At 41.0% G+C, this 26,479-nt stretch overlaps 2 pseudogenes; both read left to right on the plus strand.

Moving 5' to 3' along the window:
• LOC128051042 (histone-lysine N-methyltransferase SETMAR-like) overlaps window positions 1-11,539 on the plus strand; it is a 180,958-nt pseudogene extending 169,419 nt beyond the window's left edge.
• A 10,690-nt stretch (window positions 11,540-22,229) lies between these two features.
• LOC128051044 (heterogeneous nuclear ribonucleoproteins A2/B1-like) lies at window positions 22,230-24,070 on the plus strand (annotated as a pseudogene).
• The last annotated feature ends 2,409 nt before the right edge of the window (window positions 24,071-26,479 follow it).

Raw genomic sequence — 26,479 nt, forward strand, 5'->3', positions numbered from 1 at the left:
GGGGGCACTCTTCCATGGGAGAGGTGGCCTGAGGATAGGAATGCCAGATTTACCAAATAAATTAAACAGAACACCCCTTTAAATTTGAATTACAAATTACTGATTTTTTTTTTTTTTTTTAGTGTAAGTATGTCCCATGCAACATTTGAGACATGCTGAAAAGTTACTTGTGCTTTATCAGAAATTCCTTTGATGGGGTGTCCTGCATTTTATCTGATTCACTCTCCTGGGGGAGTCTTCTCTTTGATGGGGGCCTTCTCCAGCTTATTGCTTTCAGGGATCACAATTTCTCCTCGCAGCCTGACCTGTTGGGATATGTTGTTGGAAACTCTAAAAATGAAATATTCCTTCCCTCTCTCCTTTCTCCCCAGGGTATCCAGGTGCACAGATCCAGTGAAGGCTTTCATTTCACTTTCTGGCAGTGAACCCTCAGCCTGGAGCCAGATTCTCCCAGTGGGCAAGTTCTACTGTGGGAAAGGGAGAGGTAACTCTGAAACTGTGACTCCTTCAAGCAGCCAGGATTCCCTTGAGGAAGAGGGATCCTTAAGACAGGAACTCTGCTTCATCCAAGGGCCTCATTTCAGCAATGAGGATATATATGTGGATAAATTCACAGTTCAGCTCACCACTGATCAACTGTGAATTGCTGTTCCATGTACAAATCAGATCAGCACCAATGGGCAAACGTGCCATTGTTGTTGCTGTACTGCCAGAAATAATAGCCATGTGCCTGACTGTGTCCTAACAAGCTGGCCTGAGGATGGGGTGAAAACACCCTGTTCTCCAGGCTCAGACCTCTCATTTGCAGGATGATTTTAAGTTGTGTTGCATAAAGTCCTTGGTGAGGGCTAAGCAACCTGGCTCCTGAGCCTTTCCAGCCCATGCCAACTAGAATCACTCCTTTCTTAATGGTTTAATACTTAGGGTTTTATCTCAGACTGTGTTTGAAAGAAAGGTCCTACAAGGAAAAAGCAAGTTTGAAAATGACTGATCTGGGATATATTCTAATTTCCCTAGCAATATCTCTGCTGGAAAAGTGTCCACATTTTATCAGTGCCTCTCCATGTGGCACTCCAGGCCTTGCAAGCACTGGCACCAAGCCCCTCGGGGTCCCCGTTACCCACCCCCATATGCCTCTTTCCATTTAGAACAGACCATTCCCTAAATAACCCACATTCCTTCTCTCCTCTACTTATCAATTTTGAAAAGCTATTCTCATCTTTCCAAGCCCGATTCAATATGTTCCTCCATGGAGAAGTCCCCAGCTTCCCCCTCCTTCTCCCAGAAGTGGAAATATTGTTGGTTTGAATCTATGCTGTGAACACACTCTTCATTGATTACTTGTCAATGCAACTCCCACACTCTACTTTAGGAGAGTAGAAACTAGTCTGTGTCCTTGCCAAAAGCCAGTGGAGGACACTGCACACAGCAATGCATAATGAACCTTCTTGTCTGGGTTGTTAGTTTTCTCCATCTTCTGAGCCAAACTCCTTCTCACATTCAGGACCTGGATGGAAAATGGCTTCCTCGAGGAACCCTTCCCTGACTCTGTGTCCTCACCAAACACATTATAAGCACTTTCATTATATTATTACATTTCACTTAAAATCATTTATTTCAATGCACAACTTCCTCCCACAAAGTGAGTTTCCTGAGGGCAAAACTGTCCTATTCATCTTTATGACAGAGCTTAATGTCTCATAGTGAGTTAGTCCTTAAATAATGCTTATTGAATAAATGAATGAGTAACTGAAAAAAAGAGCAATTGAATAAAGTTCTATCCACCACCATTTCTCATATGCTAACAGTATAGTTAGTGAAGCTATATTGTATAGGGGATTAAGAACATAGGCTCTGGACTCTGCTTGGGTTTGATTCCCAACTTCTCCACTTACTAGATGTGTAATTTACTAGAAGTGAATTAACCATTATGTGCCTTACTTTTCTCCTGTGTAAAAGGAGGATAATTATTCCATTCTCATAGGATGGTTATGAGGCTCAAATTAGATCATCAAAATCAAGTACTTCTGATACCCAGCAAGTGCTAAATAAACGTCTACTATCATGATGATGATGATGATTACTGTAGTTCATCTAATTAACACAGGAAAAGCTACTGTTATTCACCAAACAAACAAACAAAATACTATTTTTTAAATTATTACTCCTCAATAATCTGTATGATATCTTAGCAACATAAATCCATTTCCAGCATTTCTACAATATAGACAATTAGCATAGTGTGGCTTATTATTCAATGTGTTAAGAAAGGAGCCCAGCTGCATCCTGGAACAAAAACAATTGCCTTTACACAAAGGCTATGCCAATCCCAAAACCAGGATCAAGTTGAAAATCTCTTTCCTTCCTGATTCCATCACATCCTTGTCCCTGTGGACATGCACTGATGGCCTGCAAGAAGGGGCCTGAAGATGGAGCTGTTTCATGCCCTGAGTTGCCTCAGTTGTGCAGCAGGTACTTCATGTCTGTTCAGCAGGGTTCTTAGAGTCAGCACCTCACATGACTCACAAAGCGGCAAGTTGTGAAGGTTCTGCCTTAGTAACAAGACATGGAATCAGTGACAGCTGGAGCAGTTGAATTTCAGGACCCCATCTTTCCCCACTGGGGTATCATCTTTCCTTTTTATAGCAGTCCTTGACTGACTGCTGAAATGCCTTCACTCTGTTGATTTTTAAACAGTGGGCCAAACAGCCGGCCCTCTGTATGGATTCTGCATCCATGGAGTCAACCAAAGGCAGATTGAAAATATTTGGGGAAAAAAATCACAGAGTTGCAAAAAGCAAAGCAAAACTTGAATGTGCACAGGCCAGCAACTATTCATATAGCATTTGCAATATATTAGGTACTATAAGTAATCTAGAGCTGATTTAAGGTATACAAGAGGGTGTGTATAGATGATATGCAAATACTATACCATTTTATATACAGGATTTCAGCATCCATGGATGTCTGGCACCTGAGGGGGTCCTGGAATTAATACCCCACTGATACCAAGGGATGATTGTTATTACCTGAACCTCAATAGTTCTTGGATCCTTTAAGCATAGGTTTTGTTTCTTGATAGCTTGTTCCTGGCCAGTACCTATGTCTTTGAGGCATGGAAATGAGCTTGCAAAGGGAAATACATTAGTTATGGCTGCCATTTCCTCTCCAAGGCACATTAATGGGATTCTGAGTACGTGGTTTGGACTGGGGTGGACAGAAGCAAGCACAGACAACCTACCAAGGAAGTTCTCACAATCCTAGAACATGTATAGATTTCACCAAGACCCAGCTAATCCATGGCCCATTAATCACCCATAGCCAACAGCTGCCTATTGTGATTATAGCAGGGCCAAATCAGATCTCCCTCCAGGTTCCAGTGTGGAGACTGGTAGAGACCTGGAGCATAGGGTGGCCATTTGTGTGGGAAGGAAATATGTGGAATCTAAGTTTCACATGAGTTTCATCAGGGAAAAATATTTGGCATACACTAGGGAAAAGGGATCAAGTTCCTCTTATTCTTTATAATCACTGATTATTCTACCTCAGGACTCAGGATAGGAAAGGGATTTAGAGGCAGAAGAGGAACTTGATTACTTTTGCTTGGCATTTCATTACCACATGACATAGCCCTTGTAAAGAGCACTAGGCTGGGATCCAGCCTCTGGTTCTGATGTAGCCTCTAAAGCTCACTTGCTGGGCCTTTAGAGCTCACATTAGCACTCCCATCCACAAAGTGAAGGTGAGCTAAAGAACTCCTGGGAGCACCTTAAAAATGCAAATTCTTGGGAAAGAGTGCCTATACCTGCATCTCTAATAAGCCTTCCAGATGGTCAGAATGTAGGTGATCCCCAGATCACCTCTATGACCTTCAAGATACTTTCAACTGTAAAGTCCCATGACTCGGGGACTTTGCATGTCACCAGAACAGTAAAATGCTACTTCAAAGTTTGGTCACAAGGTCACCGATATTCATTTTTCCTGAAGTTTGTTTTCTCCATTGAGGATTATTTGTGAAAAACATCCCCATTCAAATCCTTTTCTTCCAGGTGGGTTTTTGATGATTGCCAATAAAAGGTGGACAGTGAGACTGAGAGAAGAACATCTGATAATGTAAAAAAAATGTGGGAGAGCTGGACCATAGAGAAGGGTGAACTCCACAGAATTGTGCTGGAGAAGACTCTTGAGAGTCCTGTGGACTGAAAGGAGATCAAACTAGTCAGTCCTAAAGGAAATCAACCCTGAGTATTCACTGGAAGTGCTGATGCTGAAGCTGAAGCTTCAGTAATTTGGCCACTTGAGGCAAAGAGCTGACTCACTGGAAAAGATCCTGATGCTGGGAAAAAGTGAAGGCAAAAGGAGCAGGGGGATGTAGAGGATGAGATGGTTAGATAGCATCACTCAAGGACATGAATCTGAGCAAACTCCGGGAGACAGTGAAGGACAGGGGAGCCTGGCATGCTGCAGTCCATGGAGTCACAAAGAGTCAGACACAACTTAGCAACTGCACAACAACAACATATACCACTTCTCAAGCCAGCAAGTGTGAAACTGAGGTGGCGGTGAGAACTGAGGGAGACGTGGACTTGAGGGTGAGTCAGATTAAAAGACATGTGTGGGAATAATCATAGACCTACTTCCTCCCGGTTCTTAATAAGGTTACCCCAAAAGACCCAGCATATGGATCAATACAATAGGTGGGAATCCACATGATCTGGGAATTGGTCATCCAGTTTTTGAATCATTGTTATGAATAAAATGTAAAGATAGATTATTACATTATTAAAACAAATATCCACTGGATTATAGGCTCCTTGAGGAAAAACAGGGACTTTGTCAGTATTATCCATCTCATATTCTCAATACCTGACACTTAATAGATGCTCATTAAAATTTTATGAACAGGAAGAATTATGTGTGCAAGTGTGGGCTTCCCAGCTGGTTCATATGGTGAAGAATCTGCCCGCAATGTGGGAGACCCGGGTTTGATCCCTGGTTGGGAAGATCCCCTGGAGAAGGGGATGGCTGCCTACTCTAGTATTCTTGCCTGAAGAATTCCATGGACAGAGGAGCCTGGTGGGCTACAGTCCATGGGGTCACAAAGAGAGGGACACAACTGAGCAACTAACACTTTCACACACTTTCACAATGGGTGCTCATTAAAAATTTGTGAACAGGAAGAATGATATTATTCTTTAAACAACTCAGTATAAAAGTAGGAATAAAAATAGAATGTAAAGTTCCATTTTAAATCATCCCTTGGTTAGCAATTTCAGAAAGTATAATTTGTCCTTTAATTGCCAAATCAATGGGCTCCCGTTTGGTCCCATCACTTCATGGGAAATAGATGGAGAAACAGTGGAAATAGCGTCAGACTTTATTTTTTAGGGCTCCAAAACCACTGCAGATGGTGACTGCAGCCATGAAATTGAAAGACGCTTACTCCTTGGAAGGAAAGTTATGACCAACCTAGATAGCATATTGAAAAGCAGAGACATTACTTTGCCAACAAAGTTCTGTCTAGTCAAGGCTATAGTTTTTCCAGTGGTCATGTATGCAGGTTGGACTGTGAAGAAAGCTGAGCACTGAAGAATTGATGCTTTTGAACTGTGGTGTTGGAGAAGACTCTTGAGAGTCCCTTGGACTGCAAGGAGATCCAACCAGTCCATTCTAAACGAGATCAGTCCTGGGTGTTCTTTGGAAGGAATGATGCTAAAGCTGAAACTCTAGTACTGTGGCCACATCATGCAAAGAGTTGACTCATTGGAAAAGACTCTGATGCTGGGAGGGATTGGGGGCAGGAGGAGAAGGGGACGACCAAGGATGAGATGGCTGGATGGCATCACTGACTCGATGGACATGAGTCTCAGTTAACTCTGGGATCTGGTGATGGACAGGGAGGCCTGGCGTGCTGCAATTCATGGGGTCGCAAGGAGTCGGACATGACTGAGCGACTGAACTGAACTGAACTGAGTCTTTGCAATGCCTGGAGGTAAATTTGTTCACTAGTTTCTGTATTCAACAAATTGTATTCAGCTAGTAAGGGGACTACAAAGATGAAACAGATATTGCACTCAAGGAGCTGACAATCTGGTATAGAAGTAAAACCTGTATATGACGTAAGAGCTTTCAGAAAGCATTTGGTAAAGGTAACATTTAGTTTTATTTAGAAATACATAACAGAATCTCTCAGACATGAACTTCATTCTCTCCAAAGGAAGAAAAAGCAAAATTTCTTCAAACCATTTATAATCCAACAGAGAAACCATGGATCTAAAAAATATACCAGTTTATATGCTAGAAAACAACTCAATTCCCTTTTTTATCTGCATCCCTCCCACCCTCCTCCACACCACCATCACCAAATGGCAAAACTTTCCAGGGCCTACTCTCCTTCAAATCAAGCATATTTCTAACTACTGTTTATCATAGGCAGAGGCAGCAAATTCCAACTCAAAGTGTCTGAGAATAAATAACAAACTTTCCAAATGATTACATAGTGATAGACATTGATAACATTTCTTATGAGAAATTTTTAAAGTCCTACCTGGAAGTTGCCAGTCAGACCCATCTTGTTTCACCAGTCCCTTCCTCACCATAAGCCTCTGGAGTCCTGTAATGAGGCGGGACTTCCTGTCCACTGTAGATGGATTCTGGCTGGCTCCAAAAATAGCTGCTTCAAAAAATAGTGAGAACCAACTAGATCTCTGACAAGAATGTCTGACCAGGCATTGAATGGTTGGGGATGGAACTGGGTGGGCTTGCTTTTTTCTCTTAGTTCTCCCAAACAATGATTCTGAATTTGCCTGCCATTTAGTACCATCTTTGCCTACATTTCCCCTCTCCTTTGGGCATTATAGAAGTTGACATGGAAAGTGACAGCTGAATTTTCTATGTTAACTCTAAGGCTACCAGATAAAACTCCAGATTGTCATCTCCTTACTAATAAATCGGCGTGTATTTTGCTGTCGTTTAATGAAATTTTTAAGAAATGCAATAAAGGAAAATTATTTAGAAAAATTTAAGAGTCTAGTTCTATAGCAACTGTGCTTATTCTAACAGCTTCATAATGTCAAATATTTAGGCTAAGAGTTCTAAGCAGAGGTGGTACAGTTTTGAAAGGGTGTTTTGGAAATTTCTAGGGGTGTCTTGGTTACACAATGATTGGAGAGCACCACATGCATTCGGGAAAGCTGGAGGTTTCAAGCATCCTGCTGATTTTCATAAGGGAGAACTGTCTCAAAATTTGAAAGATTTTTCATCTTCTAAAAGGACAATCCTGTAGCTGAGAAGCCTATTTATAATTATCTTAGCACAGTTTTTGTTTTTACATAAATTTCAAGTGTGTTTTTTTGGTACAGTTTTGATATAAAGTAATTTTCTAGCAATGTGAATGTAGGGAAGGGCTTTTGTTTATTTTTTTTACTTTCTCCAGAACATTACCAAGAACTGTTACCCTTTCAGAAAAGTCTCAGCCTTTAGCCACTGCTTATAGTATTTAAATCACCAATACAATTTCTCTGTTACATTCACAGTGATTCAGTACACAGAGGTAAGCATACAACTATTACTATTTCCTTATGCTTACAAGTGAAGATAGGACCAAACTTTTGGCAGATTAAAATGCATAATTTTTTCATAGTAAATTACATTTATTTCTATATTGTAGTTAAGACATTTTATTTTTTTGTTACTATTAATAATGTATAAAAAAGTTACACTGTGAATTTCATCTCAGGATAGACAAGGAAGAGAACTACAAAGTATTTATTACAAAAAAAAAAAAAAGCTAGTTACAGAATGTATTATATTCTTACTCCTTTTAAAAATCTGCCTCAAATGAAATGTAACACAGAAAGCAAATACCCAAGTGACCGCCAAATAGCTCAAACAATAGAATTTCACCAGAACTACAGAAATCCACTTCAGGCCCTTCTCAAAAATAGTCTCTTTCTTCTGTGAAAAGGTAATCACTATCTTGGCTTTCATGAAAATCTCTTTACAATTTACCACTTAAACATACCTTACTAAACACCAGTTTAGTATGTCTTTCTCTCTCTCTCTTTCTTTGAGTTGCCTACAAATGCAATTACAGCATGGATGATTGTGGTCTTTGGTTTCTTTCACTAGACATTAAGTTACTGAGATTGATTTACATTGTTGAGTCTAGTTAGTGTTCATCTTTTTCATTGTTGCAGAATGTTTCATTGTATGAACATACCACGATTTACTTTTCCATTCTACTACTGACGTTCACTGGGCTGCTTCCAGATTTTGGTGATTACGAATAATGCTATGAACATTCCTCTTCTGCTTCCTGATGTATCTATGCACATATTTCTGAGGAGTATATTTAGGATTAACAGATAAAATGAAGGACATCTAGCTAAATTTCAATTTCAGGTAAACACCAAACTTTATTTCACTATAAGTGCATTTGAGTGTACCTATTTGTTAGACTTATTTGTTCTTTATCTAAAATACACATTTAGCTGGCATCCTGTAGTTTCATTTGCTAAATCTGGCAACCCTAAATATAAACCTATAAGTGGGAATTGCTATATTATAGAATATGTATAACTTCAGCTTCACTAGACAATGCTAAAAACTGTTTTACTAAGAAGATGAATGAAATTACATCTTTAGGAGTGTATGAGAATTTTGTCATTACAAATTTCATGATCACATGTATTGGGTCTTTTTCTGGACCTTATTCTATTCTATTGGTGCCCACATCACATTGTAATAATTACATAACAATAACAAGTCTTGATTTCTTGATTTAAGTAAGTTCTCCCAGCTGTCTTTTTCTTTAAAAGTGTCTTAGATATTTTTAGTCCCTTGAATTTCTATACAAATTTCAAAATCAGACTGGAAAGTTTTAACAAAAACCTGCTGGTATTTTGATTTGTTACTGAATCTATAAAATAATTATAAAGCACATGTTTATAATAATTTGTTATCTAATTCATGAATACTGGGTACAACCGTTAGTCCTCCTTTTTTAATCATTTTATCCTTTAACATATGTATCAGTTAAAGCCCCACTTGAAAATACCAACAAAGTATCTATTTCTGGGCATGATTCTATTGTCTTTTTTCCCTTTTGATTATGAATTATATTTTATTGTTCCACTATGTGTGTCAAGTTTTTATGTTAAAAGATAGTAGATACAAAAATAAATACTAGTAATTCTGAGAAAAGGCCATATCACTTCTGAGACACTGACAACAAGGGGGATTGAGGAAACTGATCAGTAGGTAAACTGAGTCTAGCCTGTTGCCACTTTAATTAGATTCAGTTCACCATTTATTTAAAAGTTATATGGAAGGTATGAGAACTTTCCGAACAGCAAGGCTTAAGATCAGATCCTTGGCAGATACCAAAGGTTTCTTTATACTTTAAAGATGAGCCACCATTTTTCTGAACCATAGGGAATCTTACTTTGCTTTATAGTCTGGATGCCAGCTTTTGGGGTCACTGAGGAGATTTTTTACTTTTTAGTCATAATTTTAACTTTCTACAAGCCTCAGAATCTTTCTCTACCTCTGTCCTGCTGCCAGTCTTTGAAGAAGAGTGGCAGTGGACTCAGTGAAGGCCTGATGTACCTCAACAGGATTTTTCTTAGCTACTCTGCTCTTCCCCACAGACTTCAGAAGGCAGCTCCTCTGCACTCAATAACAGTATTTTTGTTTACTTTTATCTTCTGTTTGCTTGCTGCTGCTCAATAGAAATACAACTGATTATGTATATTGAGCTTATATCCAGTAACACTGTTCTATTTACTTATTAATTCTAACAGTATTAGGATGGTACAAAAGTAAACGCAGCTTTTGTATTGTTGAAATTTGCCATTTGATATCAGAATATTAACACATTCTTAAATGTGGTTATATTACACGTCATTTTGGGCTTCCCTGATGGGCTTCCCAGTTGGTAAAGAATCTGACTACAATGCAGGAGACCCTGGTTCAGTTCCTGGGTTGGGAAGATCTTCTGGAGAAGGGATAGGCTACCTACTTCGGTATTCTTGGGCTTCCCTGGTGGCTCAGCTGGTAAAGAATCTGCCTGCAATGTGGGACACTTGGGTTCAATCTCTGGGTTGGGAAGATCTCCTGGAGAAGGGAAAGGCTACCCATTCCAGTATTCTGGCCTGGAGAATTCCATGGGCCATATAGACCATGGAAAGAGTCAGACACAATTAAGTAACTTTCACTTTCACACATCATTTTAATGTGCATTTCTCACCTTTTTTTTTTTTTTTTGCTGATGACTTATCACTTGCTGTTTATTTTATATCAGTTTTAGACTATAGAAATTCAAGCCATTTTCTTTTTTTTAATTTTTAAAATTGTTAAATTGAGGGATAATTGCTTTACAATATTGTGCTGGTTTCTGCCATATATCAACATGAATCAGTCATAAGTATACATATAACCCCTCCTTCTTGAACCTGCCTCCCACCTCCCACTCCATCCCACCCTTCTAGGTTATACAGATCACCAGTTTGAGCTCCCAGAGTCATACAGCAATTTTCTTACTCAATTTCAAAGTGGGTCATAAAGCAGCAGAGACAACTCGCAACATCAGCAATGCATCTGGCCCAGGAAATGCTAATGAACGTACAGTGCAGCTGTGGTTCAAGAAGTTTTGCAGAGGAAACGTGCACCTTGAAGAAGAGCATAGTGGCTGGCCATCAGAAGTTAACGACCAGTTGAGAGTCATCATCAACTACAACTACAACTACAACTTCAACTACAACTACACAAGAAGCTGCCAAGAACTCAACATCGACCATTCTGTGGTCATTCAGCATATAAAGCAAATTGGAAAGGTGAAAAAGCTCAATAAGTGGGTGTCTCACGAGCTGACCACAGATTTAAAAAAAAAACAAAACTGTCCTTTCAAAATGTCATCTTCTCTTATTCTACACAACAACAATAAACCTTTTCTCAATCAGACTGTGACGTGTGACAAAAAGTGGATTTTATATGACAACCTGTGATGACCAGCTCAGTGGCTGGATCTAGAAGAAGCTCCAAAGTACTTCCCAAAGTCAAACTTGCACCAAAAAAAGGTCATGGTCACTGGTGGTCTGCTGCCCATCTGATCCACTACAACTTTCTGAATCTGGGAGAAACTGTTACATATGAGAAGTAAGCTCAGCAAATCAATGAAATGCACCAAAAACTGCAATGCCTGCAGCCCGCACTGGTCAACAGAAAGAGCCCAATTCTTCTCCATCGTAATGCTCAACTGCATGTTATACAACCAATGCCTCAAAAGTTGAATGAATTGGGCTATGAAGTTTTGCCTTACCAGTCATATTCACCTGATCTCTCACCAACCAACTACCACTTCTTCAAGCACCTTGACAACTTTTTGCAGGGAAAACACTTCTGCAACCAGCAGGATGCAGAAAATGCTTTCCAAGAGTTTGTCAAATCCTGAAACACCGATTTTTATGCTACAGGAATAAACAAATTTATTTCTCATTGGCAAAAATGTGTTAATTGTAATGGTTCCTATCTTGATTAATAAAGATGCATTTGAGCTTAGTTAAAATGATTTAAAAATTCATGGTCCGAAACCTCAATTACTTTTGTACCAACCTAATAGATTCTTTGGAGAAGTGCAAAGTGCAAAGAAGCACTCAAGGACCTTGACAGTTAACTTCAGCTTTACCCACTGGTTAAGAGTGTGACTTCTTGAGCGTCATTCCTGGGTTTAAATTCAAACTCTGCCACTTGCTAACTAAATGACACTGGGCAAAGTTTTGTTTTGTTCTGTTCACAATTTCCTCATGTATAAGGATAATAATAGCACCTCTCTCACAGGTTTGTTGTGCAGATTGAATGAGGTAATACATGCACAGTACTTACAACAGTGCCTGGCACTTAAAAAGTACTTGATAAACAATAACTCTCACCACCTCCCAGCATCTTCCCAGGTCTCTCTCCCTGTTGCTCCCTGTGCTCCAGCCTTAGTGAAGACTTTCTCTACTGCCTTAAACACAGTTCTGCCTTTCTTTACCTGCCTAACTCCTTCTCATTTCTTAACTCTCAAGTTACATATTGCTGCCATGAAAAATGGAACCCTCACCACTACCACCATCACCCTAGGACCACAGTAAATTCTACAGCCCTCTTACTACCTCCAAACAGTGAACAGCAGCAAATATTGCCATATGTTAACATACACCAAAAAGAATTCTTTATCTAAAGGAGCATTTCAATGTACTACAACATTTGTACTGAATTAAGCTATTATACTCTATTACACTGTATCTTTCGTTAATTCCAAATACTGTAAGAGAAGGATTTTTCCATATTAAAAAAGATTAAAAATTTTTTTTTATAAAAATTGCATGTGCCGTCATAAAATGCAGCTGGAATTTATTTGCATAATATCAGGTTTCTCAAAGTTTAGTGCAGTAATTACATACTGCTGTCATGATGAAAATTTGGAGCTCAGCCAGGCATGTTTTTGCAGTGCTATTGCCATCTCAAACTTCACCCTCCCCCTTGAAAGCACCCCAAATGTTCCTCTGATGCCAGTATTAAAAAAAAAAGAAAAACTATGGAAAAATATAATCATCCAAACTCAGAGAAAAGAGATTAGGAGATTAGCACTGAGATATGTTAAAATAGTACAGCCATTCATCTATTTGGGAGTTGAGATGTTTTGCCTAGAGGAGGGGGATGGTTGGTGTCTCCCTCAAACTCCCAGGTCTTAGGATAATATGCTTCATTGAGCTAAGACCTGTTTCCTCTTCCCTATCACCACCAATTTATTTAGCAATGCTGAGAAAATTTCTCAGTTTTCTGAACTTTAAACTAGTGCCTTTCTAAGATGATCTTATAGATCAGAGGTCAGTAACATTATTTTTTTCTTTTACTATAAAAGTCCAGGTAGTAAATGTTTTCAGCTTTATATGCCATATGATCTTTGTTGCAATTACTCAGATTTGCTTCTGTCATGTAAAAGTCACCAGAGCAAGTCATAAATGAATGGCTATGACTATGTTCCAGTAAAATTTTATTTTCAAAAAAAGGTGGCAGGCTGTATTTGGTCTGTGGTACACAGTTTCTGAGCAATGCTATAGAGTACTTCCTAATAAATAAGAACATAATTTATTCATTGTTTGTTCATTTACTTATTCAAAGAGTATTTATCAAGAGTTACTATGTGTAACAGGCACCATTCAAGGCACTGGAGATAGAGCAGCAAAGCAGACAGGTAAGGTCCCTGGTCTGTCTCTTTTGTCAAGAAAGAAAGTTTCAAATAATAAATAAGTTCCCTGGTGGCTCAGAGGTTAAAGCGTCTGCCTGCAATGCAGGAGACCTGGGTTCAATCCCTGGGTCGGGAAGATCCCCTGGAGAAGGAAATGGCAACCCACTCCAGTACTCTTGCCTGGAGAATCCCATGGAGGGAGTAGCCTAGTAGGCTACAGTCCATGGGGTCGCAAAGACTCAGACACGACTGAGCGACAAACTACTACCTACTACTTGAATATATTAAAGTTGAATGTGTCATGGGAAATGTCTGAGGCCTGCAGGAAAATGTACCTGGTATTTGAGATATGACTCCAAGAGGATGGCTTTGCACAGAGGCTACGAGTCCGTGCACTGGTACCTTATATACCATTATCTTTAACCCTCATGACAGCACCACAAGTTGTATTAATGAACTTTTTTTATAGAAGGGGAAAAACATTCCCAGAGGCTTCAAGAAGAAAGATAACATGCCTACAATTCATAGCTACTAATAACAGAACTGGGAGTCAAATCCAGGTTCACTTGTTTCCAAGGACCAAGGACTTCCCATGTCTGCTAGAAACTATTAATAGAATCTCTGCTAAGAGAGTCCAGTACATTGCCTATGCTAGAATTATTGGAAATCAGGACTGGAAAGAAACCAACAGACACCTTCATTCATTTACCTTTTATTCAAGTATCATTCACCTCTTTAACAAATGTTTACTGAGCACCTACTATGAAACAGGCACAACTAAGGATACCGTGATGAGTCAAACAAATAAGGTCTCTGACCACAGGGATGCTGGAAAATGTTGAAAACTGGCTATGGGGAGGTAGAAGAAGCTCTGATTTATACCATGTGCCAATTTGTGTCATATAAATACTTCCCTCATGGAGGATTTCAAGTTGATAGCTTGTTGTGAACCAGCTTGCAAAATTTCTGACAACCTGACAATTGTTTTTTTGTGACTAGTTCTGCACATCCCTTGCTCTGTGGGCCCTCTGTGCTTACCATCTAGTATGGACACAGACAAGTAAACAGGCCATTTTAATACAGGGTAAGAAGTACGATTATAGGCGGTGGAAGTAGGATACTTTCGGTGCTGGATTAATGCAAAGAATAGACATATAAACCTGACATAAAAAAAGAAAGAAAGAACAGAAGCAATTGCTGTGATATATTCGACACCAAAGGAGGAAATATTTGGGAACATATGTATTTTGATAGATATAAATCCTCACTTTCTGTAGAAATATTTGTCATCTTGTTGACACGTTCCAAATGGTCCTTGAATGAAATTATTTATATTGTTGTTTTACTTCTCAACTTTACTTGGCAAAAAGTAGCCTGATTTAACTAAACATTTGGGGTTCTAGTGTCATTCCTGCTGCTAACTGGTCTTGTGACCATGGGCAAGTAGCTTGATGCTTTGTATACTGGTTCCTAAATGACCTGAAGAATGTCAATGTCAGTGCTTCACTATTAAACCTCTCCAGCCATATAAGCATTTTATTTTGATGAAGCACCTCTTTTTTGTCCCCCTCACTGGGCCTCACAGACAACAGGCATAAATGACAAGATGGATTCTATCCCCATTTTCCAAACCATAGAACCATTTACAGAAGGACCATCTTAGAACTAAAAATTTAGCAAAGCCCACATTAAAAAAATACCTATAAAATCCACAGTATTTTAAAACCAAGATAGGACAGGAAGACCAATGCTATGTGCACAGCCTTTTGAAAATGTCAGCAGCTCTATAGCTTGAGAACAAAGACAAATACTGAAGCTCACAGGACTTGAGAGCTTTCCCAGTCACATCTGCAGGCATCTGCTCATTTCTAACATTCACTCTCTTTGTAAAGGAGACAGCAGCTGGGACCTGTTCAGACTGGAACCTGTTCATACATTAGCTAGAAACACTAGGTAACAGTTGTTGGAAGAACATGAATGATCAGCACATGGGTTGTCATCCTCATACCCTGGAGCTGTAATTGCCTTTCCAGCATTATCCATAGCAAGACCTATGTTTTCAGGTTTCATCCCTCAGTTCCCTGATTCCAATAAAGGAGGCTGAGGGCCATGGCTGATTCCACTGAGGCTCTCTTTCCACAGTCATCCTGATTTAGTTCACCTCTTCTGATGTGATTGTGTGGGCAGGCCACTCAGACCACTCCAGCACAAACCACAGCAATTCCAAGTCTTGCCTCACTTCATTTTTATGTGAGGCTTATATCCCAGGGATTGGAGATGTGGTTAATAAAAGCACCACAGCTGCAACCTGAAAAGCTAATTTTTTTTTTAATGGTTGTTCCAAACATATGCATTGGGTTCATTTGGAATTCATCCCTCTAACTTTGGTTCCAAAGCAATACATAGTGGTGTTCAGAACATATGGATGGTGGGCTATGATGAAGATTTTGTCTATTTCTAAAAACCCCAAATGGGACAGATCAATTGACAGACTCAGATTCTCCACTCAGACTAGCTTCCTGGATGTGGATAACCATAAAATGACCAAATCCATACTTTACTGTGGAAAATTCTTCAAGACATAGGAATACCAGACCACCTGACCTGCCTCCTGAGAAATCTGTATGCAGGTCAATAAGCAACAGTTAGAACTGGACATAAAACAGCAGACTGGTTCCAAATAGGAAAAAGAGTATGTCAAGGCTGTATATTGTCACCCTGCTTATTTAACTTATATGCAGAGTACATCATGAGAAATGCTGGGCTGAATGAAGCACAAGGTGGATTCAAGATTGCCAGGAGAAATATCAATCACCTCAGATATGCAGATGACACCACCCTTACAGCAGAAAGTGAAGAAGAACTAAAGAGCCTTTTGATGAAAGTCAAAAAGGAAAGTGAAAAAGGTGCCTTAAAACTCAACATTCAGAAAACTGAGATCATGGCATCCAGTCCCATCACTTCATGGCAAATAGACAGAAAAAATGGAAACAGTGACAGACTATTTTGGGGGCTCCAAAATCACTGCAGATGGTGATTGCAGCCATGAAATTAAAAGACGCTTGCTCCTTGGAATAAAATCTATGACCAACTTAGACAGCATATTAAAAACTAGAGACATTACTTTGCCAACAAAGGTCCATCTAGTCAAAGCTGTGGTTTTTCCAGTAGTCACGTCTAGATGTGAGAGTGGACTATAAAGAAAGCTGAGTGCTGAAGAATTGATGCTTTTGAACTGTGGTGTTGGAGAAGACTCCTGAGAGTCCCTTGGACTGCAAGGAGATCCAACCATTCCATCCTGAAGGAAATCAGTCCTGAATACTCATTGGAAGGACTGATGCTGAAGCTTCAATACTTTGGCCACCTGACAAGAACTGATTCGTTAGAAAAGACCCTGATGCTGGGAAAGATTGAAGACAGGAGGAGAAGGGGACGACAGAGGATGAGATGGTTGGATGGTATCACCAACTGGATGGACATGAGTTTGAGCCAGTCCCGGGAGTTGGTGATGGATAGGGAAGCCTAGCGTGCTGTAGTCCATAGGGTCACAAAGAGTCAGGCACAACTGACTGACTGAACTGAATTGAACACTGCGTTCTTTGAAACCAAACCTCGCTTCACATCAAAAAGCTACCAGGTATCTGGGTCTATGTGCTTCACTATAATTTTCTATCAGAATATCAGTAATTGCGCATTTAACCAGACAGACTGGCAGGCAATACAGGTCACGCATGTACTCAGAAGGACCATGGGACATGGTGAAGGCTGTGACAGAGTAGAAAGTACAGGTCTTGTGTACAGGAGGGAGATTGTTCCCCCAGATTGTTGCTATGTGACAAAGTAAGCCCAGTAGTATAAGACCTGCTAACTTTTCAAAGGAAGCCTACAATCTGGATTTTGATGTAAATTCCCTCAATTTTTATGGTTCACAATTAATCTTTGTTTAAATCCATGGGCCAAAAACATTGGTGGGTTAGAATAAGGCATACATACCACAAGTTTGCAATCTCTGGAACTGATAGAACTACTTCCTATCAGTTCAGTTCAGTCAGTTCAGTTGCACAGTCGTGTCCGACTCTTTGCGACCCCATGAATCGCAGCACACCACACCTCCCTGTCCATCACCATCTCCCGGAGTTCACTCAGACTCACGTCCATCGAGTCCGTGATGCCATCCAGCCATCTCATCCTCAGTCGTCCCCTTCTCCTCCTGCCCCCAATCCCTCCCAGCATCAGAGTCTTTACCAATGAGTCAACTCTTCTCATGAGGTGGCCAAAGTACTGGAGCTTCAGCTTTAGCATCACTCCTTCCAAAGAAATCCCAGGGTTGATCTCCTTCAGAATGGACGGATTGGATCTCCTTGCAGTCCAAGGGACTAAGAGTCTTCTCCAACACCACAGTTCAAAAGCATCAATTCTTCAGCATTCAGCTTTCTTCACAGTCCAACTGTCACATCCATACATGACCATAGGAAAAACCATCGCCTTGACTAGACGGACCTTAGTCGGCAAAGTAATGTTTTTGCTTTTGAATATGCTATCTAGGTTGGTCATAACTTTTCTTCCAAGGAGTAAGCATCTTTTAATTTCATGGCTGCAGTCACCATCTGCAGTGATTTTGGAGCCCCCCCAAAATAAAGTCTGACACTGTTTCCACTGTTTCCCCATCTATTTCCCATGAAGCGATGGGACCGGATGCCATGATCTTCGTTTTCTGAATGTTGAGCTTTAAGCCAACTTTTTTGCTCTCCTCTTTCACTTTCATCAAGAGGCTTTTTAGCTCCTCTTCACTTTCTGCCATAAGGGTGGTGTCATCTGCATATCTGAGGTTATTGATATTTCTCCCAGCAATCTTGATTCCAGCTTGGTTTTCTTCCAGCCCAGCGTTTCTCATGATGTACTCTGCATATAAGTTAAATAAGCAGGGTGACAATATACAGCCTTGACGTACTCCTTTTCCTATTTGGAACCAGTCTGTTATAGCCGCCTGTAATTTTGAAGATTTTTCCACAACTTAAAAATGGGACCAAATTTAATCTTCCACCCTTGCCATGTACCCTTCTTTTTTTGTTAATATGCTTTAATTATAGGCTGAATTCAGGAAAGTCATATATTATAAGTGCACAGGTTCACAAACTGAACATACATGTGTAACACTCAATTCTGAAAACAGAACATGATCTGCCTTTTGAAAGCCCTCTTCCAGTCAGTACCACAATATTAACATAATTGCAGACATATTTCTGTTATTTTTCTAAGTAAAGCCAAATTCCAACCATCTCATCATCTGTCATGCCCTTCTCCTCCTGCCAATCTTTCCCAGCATCAGGGTCTTTTCCAAGGAGTCAGTTCTTTGCATCAGGTGGCCGAAGTATTAGAGTTTCAGCTTCAGCATCAGTCCTTCCAATGAATATTCAGGACTGATTTCCTTTAGGATTTACTGGTTGGATGATGGATAGGGAAGCCTGGCATGCTGTAGCCCATGGGGTCTCAGAGTCAGACACAACTGAGCGACTGAATTGAACTTAAAGTCAAATTAATGCATCAAATGAATATTGGCCGTGCACAAATTAGTTACAGTAATAGTACAGGTACTACTACATTACTATAATATTGCTATAGCACAGCAAACTGTGGATTGCCAAAAGGCAAAGTCTACATATATAGTTGCCATACTAGGAACCTTGGTCTGATATTTCAGACAATGTATCAGCAGGGTTAAAATAACAGTCCAGGGCTCCCCGGGTGGCTTATTGGTAAAGGATCTGCCTGCCAATGCAGAAGACACGGGTTCAACACCTGGTCCAGGAAGATCCCATGTGCTACAGAGCAACTAAACCTGTGCACCACAACTAACTGCAACTATTGAGCCCAGCTGCCGCAACTACTGAAGCCCACGTGCCCTAGAGCTCATGTTCTACAAGAGAAGCCATTACAACGAGAAGGCAAGCACTGCAACAAAGATTAGACCCCACTTATCGCAACTAGGGAAAAGCCCAAGTACCAGCGAAGACCCAACACAACCAAAAATAAATAAATAAATATTATTTATTTTAAAAAATGACAGCCCTTTAAAAAAATAATCACCCTGACCTAATTTTCCACTCACTTTGCTGATGAAAGCAATGCCAAGGGAAAGGCTTTGAACTTATAGCCTTTTTGTTACCTAATCCATGTCATTTGCACCAAATGCTTCCCTAACTACATGTTTAGGTAAAATCCAAATCTATGTGTAGTTTCCCAGTCTCTATGAAAGGAGTACCAAGATGCTATCAATTTTTTTTTTCATGTAATCAGCTCTCTGTATAAAATGCAGGACTTTTTTCATGAAATCAGCTCTCTGTATAAAATGCAGGACATTTGTTTAAAATGCTTGTATTTATCTTACAAAGTTTACGTCAAACCATCAAAAGCCTGGCTGCGCTTTGCCTCCTTAATGCATTTGTCTTTTCTTCCTTCAGCAGTCATCCTGCAGTTTAAATTTTCTGTTCCTCACATCCTTTGTTTTGAAAGCAACCTGAACCTGGCATCAATTTTTTTTTAAGTGAGAAATAAATAGTCTGTGATGTATGTTATGGCACATTTGGCACAAGACGCTAAAACAAAGACAGGGCTTTGTGGGTTTTTGTATCAAAACACATGCCAGCACTTGGCGAAAGCAGTCCTGGTGAACTTACCATAGACTGCAATCGCTTCTTGATTGATTCAGCTGCTGTCCATCTGTTCTGGCTGTCCGCTGCCATTCTAAACTGCTCCTTCTTCACGCCCAGCTGCCAGGCAGAGAAATCACCACAATTTACACTCCTACTGCACAGTCCCCAGCGCCGCTGTCTGGATTTTCACATATTGACTGGAAAAGGGCATCAAATGTGCCTTAAATCCCATTTTATTAATAATCTATGAAACACAAGCAACACTGAGATGGCTTTTCACCTATTATATGTAAAGTCTGTTTGCAGTCCTCATTGTTTGACTAAAATGACCTGTTTGAGGAGAATGAGGAAATGGAAATTCTTACATTGCTAGAGGCAGTTAAACCCATCCAAACCCATCCTAATCTGGTAGGTAGGATTTTGGTCTCCGTGGCTTTTGCTCCTAACATGACAAAAGGGACTTTGCAACGGAATTGAAGCTACTAATCAATTGGCCTTACCATAGAGAAATACTTCTGTATTATCAGATGGGCCCAATGTGATTACAGGAGCCCTGAAGACCAGAAGAGACAGAGCTGCGAATAGTGTGAGGAGGCTGTGATGCCATGGCTGGTTCTAAGATACAGCAGGTTCTGGGCAGGTACTGGTGAATGAGTTCTAGGGATAAGGGCGGCCCCAGCTGACAGCCATCAAAGACACAGAACCTAGTCCTGCAGATGTGTGTGCACGTGTGTGCTTGGTCATGCCTGACTTTTATGTGATGCCCCTATGGACTGTAACCCGCCAGGCTCCTCTGTGCATGGAATTTTCCAGGCAGGAGTACTGGAGTGGGTCACCATTTCCTTCTCCACCTGCAGCTGTGAGGAAATGAATTCTCTCCACAGCACAAAGGAGCTTGGAAACAGATCCTCCCCGTAGAGTTTCCAAGGGGGAACATAGCCTGCTGACACCTGCTTCTGGCCTTTTGAGACTCAAAACAGAGAAACCAGCCAAACCCTTTGGATATTTTACCTACATAACCCTGAAATAATGAGCGTTGTCTCAGTTCACTAGATTTGCCTTACCTGATCATGGCAGCGCATTAGTCAGGGCTCTCCAGAGAAAACAGAACCAACAGGATAGAGCTGTATTCAAGAGGAGACATTATCAGAATTGGTTCCAGTGTTAAGAATGAGGGATTTCCAGGTGGCTCAGTGGTAAAGAATCCACCTCCAATGCAGGAGACAGGGGGTCAATCCCTGGGTGGGGAAGATCCCCTGAGTTAGGAAACGAAAACCCACTCCAGTATTCTCGCCTGAAAAATCATATGGACAAGGCGGCTAGCAGGCTACAGAGTCTGGCATGACTTAGCCACCAAGCACGCACACACATTATGAATGAAGCCAGAGAAATCTGACAACCTGCCACCTACAACCTGGAGACTCAGAAGAGCCACTGGGATAATCCAGGCCGGGCCTGAGACCCTGAGAACCAAGGCACTTCTAGTGTAAGTCTCTGAGTCCAACGGCCGAGAACCTGGAGCTCTCATGTTCCCGAGCAGGAGAAGAAAGACGCTCCGGCTCAAGGAGGAGGTTGGGTTATGCCCTCCCGTGGACACAGCGACTCTGCAGCAACGTCAGATCAAACAGGAACGGCTGGGACATAATCTCCCCATAAACACCGTCCCCAGCACAATCCCCCACAATCAGGAGTGAACAGAAAACCCAGAGCTTCTCCCTGAGGAGAAGAGTTTGATCCCCACACACGGCACCTGTACCTGAGAGTCGGTTCCTCAAAACATCTAACTTTGAAAACCAGCAGGGCTTGTGTCCGTAGACCACTAGGCTACAGGAACCTGGGAGACGCCTCTTAAAGGGCTCACACTAGAACTCACCCAGATAGGGTTTAGTGAGGCGGTAGCCTCTGGAAAGAAGCCGACTATATGTGGTGGTGGTTTAATCGCTAAGTCGTGTCTGACTCTAGGGGCCCCATGGACTGTAGCCTGCCAGGCTCCTCTTTCCATGGGATTCTCCAGGCAAGAATACTGGAGTAGGTTGCCATTTGTTCACCCGAAAGGTGTCTGACAGGAATCTAATTTGGCACACAACCAGGGGCCTACTGGCTGACAAGCACCATCTCCAAGCTCCAGCCAGTGGAGGCACCTTTTCTTTTTTAAAAAATGTTATACTGAGTAGCAACAGCGCCAGAACCCAGCGGAGATGCCCCTAGAGGTTTTGTCAGTGTCGTTTCTCCAGCGGCGGCAGCTCTCGCCCGGGCATCAGAATGAGTCCGGTTCGTGTTCCTCCGCGGAGGTCTCTCTCTCTCTCTTACGGCGAATGCAGCCTAAAGCGTCTGAGTCCGCGATGGACAGAGAAATGGAACTACTCCATAAACTCTATCGGTGGCTTGCGCTTTGAACCTATAGAAGAAAGTTTGAGGAACAAGCAATGAGGAAAACTTACAGATGTAGTTATGAGGGATCCCGCAAGTAAAAGATAAGAAACGTTTGATTTTGTAACTTTTTCATCCATGGCTGAGGTTGAGGCTGCCATGGCCACAGGACCTCATTCAGTTGATGGGACAGTGGTTGAGCCAAAATGTGCTACTGCAAGAGGGGAATCTGGAAAGCCAGGGGCTCATGTAACTATGGGGCTTCCCACGTGGTGCTCATGGTATAGAACCCACCTGCCAAAGCAGGGGACATAAGAGACGCAAGTTCGATCCCTGGGTCGGGAAGATCCCCTGGGGGAGAGCATGGCAACCCACTACAGTGTTCTTGGTTGAAGAATCCAATGGACAGAGGAGCCTGGCGGGCTACAGTCCAGGGAGTCACAAAGAGTCTAACACTGACTAAAGCAACTTAGTATACACACCCACGCATATGTAACTGTGAAGAAGCTGTTAGTGGAATAAAGAAGATGCTGAGGAACATCATCTTAGAGCTTACTTTGAGGAACATGGAAAAATTGATACCATTGAGATAATTACTGATAGGCAGTCTGGAAAGAAAAGAGGGTTTGAATTTGTTACTTTTGATAACCATGATCCTGTGGATAAGACTGTGTTGCAGAAATAACATGCTATCTTGGTCATAATGCAGTAGTTAGAAAGGTTTTGTCTAGACAAGAAATGTACTTCCTAGTACAAAGTTCTAGAAATGGAAAAGGAGGTGACTTTGGTTTTAGAGATTGTCATGGTGGTGGTGGGGATGAAAATTTTGGACTAGAGCCTAGAAGTAACTTAAGAGGAGGGTCTGATGGATATGGAAGTCGTGGTGGATTTGGGGATGGATAAAAGCCCCTACTCCTTGGAAGAAAAGTTATGACCAACCTAGATAGCATATTGAAAAGCAGAGACATTACTTTGCCAACAAAGGTCCATCTAGTCAAGGCGATGGTTTTTCCAGTGGTCATGTATGGATGTGAGAGTTGGACTGTGAACAAGGCTGAGTGCCGAAGAATTGATGCTTTTGAACTGTGGTGTTGGAGAAGACTCTTGAGAGTCCGCTGGACTGCAAGGAGATCCAACCAGTCCATTCTGAAGGAGATCAGCCCTGGGATTTCTTTGGAGGGAATGATGCTAAAGCTGAAACTCCAGTACTTTGGCCACCTCATTTGAAGAGTTGACTCATTGGAAAAGACTCTCACGCTGGGAGGGATTGAGGGAGGGAGGAGAAGGGGACAACAGAGGATGAGATGGCTGGATGGCATCACAGACTCGATGGATGTGAGTCTGAGTGAACTCCAGGAGTTGGTGATGGACGGGGAGGCCTGGTGTGCTGAGATTCATGGGGTCGCAAAAGTCAGACATGACTGAGTGACTGAACTGAACTGAACTGAATGGGTATGGAGGAGGGCCTGGAGGTGGCAGTTTTGGAGATAGCCCTGGTTATGGAGGAAAAGGAGGATATGGTGGTGAAAGACCTGGATATGGCAACCAGGGTGAGGGCTACAAAGGTAGTGATGACAACTATGGAGGAGGAAATTATGGAAGTTATGGAAATTATGATTTTGGAAATTATAACCAGTAGCCTTCTAACTATGATCCAATGAAGAGTGGAAACTTTGGTAGTAGCAGGAACACGAGGAATGATATGATGGAAGAGACTCTGGTCCAGAAGTCATCAGAAGTGGGAGTTATGGAAGGAGAAGCCAATATTGAGCTTCTTCCTGTTTGCCACAGGAAGATGTCTCACTGCAGGTAACTAATAAAGAAATGGCCAACCACAGAGTCCTCAAGAAATAAGAAATTCTGTACCATCTGAAAGTAGTGCTTGTTGGTGCCTTGATTTTAAAAAGCACTCTTTAAGAATAAAGGGAAATGTTTTCTGATAAAAATAATAGACTTCATTTAGGACATATTCTTAATATAAAACAATTACAAAGTGAGGATAATCATTCACCTAGGGCCAGACATCCTGGAATGTGAAGTCAAGTGGGCCTTAGAAAACATCACTATGAACAAAGCTAGTGGAGGTGATAGAATTTCAGTTGAGCTATTTCAAATCCTGAATGATGATGCTGTAAAAGTGCTGCACTCAGTATGCCAGCAAATTTGAAAAACTCAGCAGTGGCCACAGGACTGGACAATGTCAGCCTGGTGTGCTGTGATTCATGGGGTCGCAAAGAGTTGGACACGACTGAGCAACTGAACTGAACTAAACTGAACTGAACATCAAATCAGCTAGAAGGATAAATGTATCATGTTTTGAATTAGGTTTTGTGAGTAGACAGGTTAAAATTCTATTTTAAATATAAACTTTATTAAAATAAAGTCTTATATTCAAATACTTGGTGTAACGTTTACACATAGAATGTGAATCTTGTTATGTGAATATTAAGTTGTCTAAAGGATTGTCATCCCCTCGATTTATAAAGCAGTTTCACAAAGCAATGCATATTGCCATTTCCCTTTCAGTTCAGTTCAGTTCAATTCAGTTCAATTGTTCAGTCATGTCCGACTGTTTGTGACCCCATGGATTGCAGCACGCCAATCTTCCCTGTCCATTACCAACTCCCGGAGTTTACTCAAACTCATGTCCATTGAGTCCATGATGCCATCCAACCATCTCATCCTCTGTCATCCCCTTTCCTCCTGCCTTCAGTCTTTCCCAGCATCAGGGTTTTTTCCAATGAGTCAGTTCTTTGCATCAGGTGGCCAAAGTATTGGAGTTTCAGCTTCAACATCTGTCCTTCCAATGAACACCCAGGACTGATCTCCTTTAGGATGGACTGGTTGGATCTCCTTGCAGTCCAAGGGACTCTCAAGAGTCTTCTACAACACCACAGTTCAAAAGCCTCAATTCTTCAGTGCTCAGCTTTCTTCATAGTCCAACTCTCATATCCATACCTGACTACTGGAAAAACTGTAGCTTTGACTAGATGGACCTTTGTTGGCAAAGTAATGGCTCTGCTTTTTAATATGCTGTCTAGTTTGGTCATTGCTTTTCTTCCAAGGAGCAAGCGTCTTTTAATTTCATGGCTGCAGTCACCATCTGCAGTGATTTTGGAGTCCCCCAAAATGAAGTCTCTCATTGTTTCCATTGTTTCCTCATCTATTTGCCATGAAGTAATGGGACCAGATGCCATGATCTTAGTTTTCTGAATGTTGAGCTTTAAGCCAGCTTTTTCACTCTCCTCTTTCACTTTCATCAAGAGGCTCTTTAGTTCTTCTTTACTTTCTGCCATAACGGTGGTGTCATCTGCATATCTGAGGTATAGTGATAGATAAATGAGAAAAGCATTGTGGACATTATTGCCTCTCCCTAATAAAATGCCATTCTTTAAACACTGTAAAAATTTAAAAAAAAAACCGTTATGCTTTATTATCTTTTTTACTTCCCTTGCCCCTGTGGGCACTATCTGTATGCTTTCCTTCTGCTCATTCCAGTTGACAGTTGAGTAATTTTTTAGCTCTAGCTGGTGGGATCCATTTTTTCTTTCTTGTTTTCTTTTTCTTCTCTATATGTGCTTTTTCTTCTGTATATGTGAATGTTCTGAATATATGAAGCAAAATTTGTTTGCCTTCCCTATATTCATTCCTACTTCTTCTGAATATAGCCCCTAATTTGAACTAGGGAATTTCCCTTGCCCCTACCTCATGGGACATGCACTTCTCCTTCAACTCAGGCTAAGCAGTGGCTCTTATTCCCATGATCATTGTAATTGATTCAGGAATGAATACATGAACCTTATAGACCAATAAGATGTCATAAAATTTTGACTGGCAATCCTTGAGTAGAAACAGTCTCCTTTTTTCACTAAGTGTGAACTTGAAAATAAGCAGGAGTTGAAGCAAATGCAGCCATTTTGCTACTATGAGAAACATGGGAATTGAATCACTACAATGAAGAAAGCCTATGGACATTGCTCAAACTCAGGATGAAGCTGTAACTGAAGCTAGCCTTACCCTTTGTATTATTTATATATATGAAATAATAATTGCCCTTTTGCTTAAGTCATTGGATTTATGGGATACCACTTACAAGGAGATCCAACCAGTCCATTCTAAAGGAGATCAGCCCTGGATGTTCTTTGGAAGGAATGATGCTAAAGCTGAAACTCCAGTACTTTGGCCACCTCATGTGAAGAGTTGACTCATTGGAAAAGACTCT

The sequence above is a fragment of the Budorcas taxicolor genome, chromosome 7 (assembly GCF_023091745.1).
Source record: "Budorcas taxicolor isolate Tak-1 chromosome 7, Takin1.1, whole genome shotgun sequence".
Classification (NCBI taxonomy): domain Eukaryota; kingdom Metazoa; phylum Chordata; class Mammalia; order Artiodactyla; family Bovidae; genus Budorcas; species Budorcas taxicolor.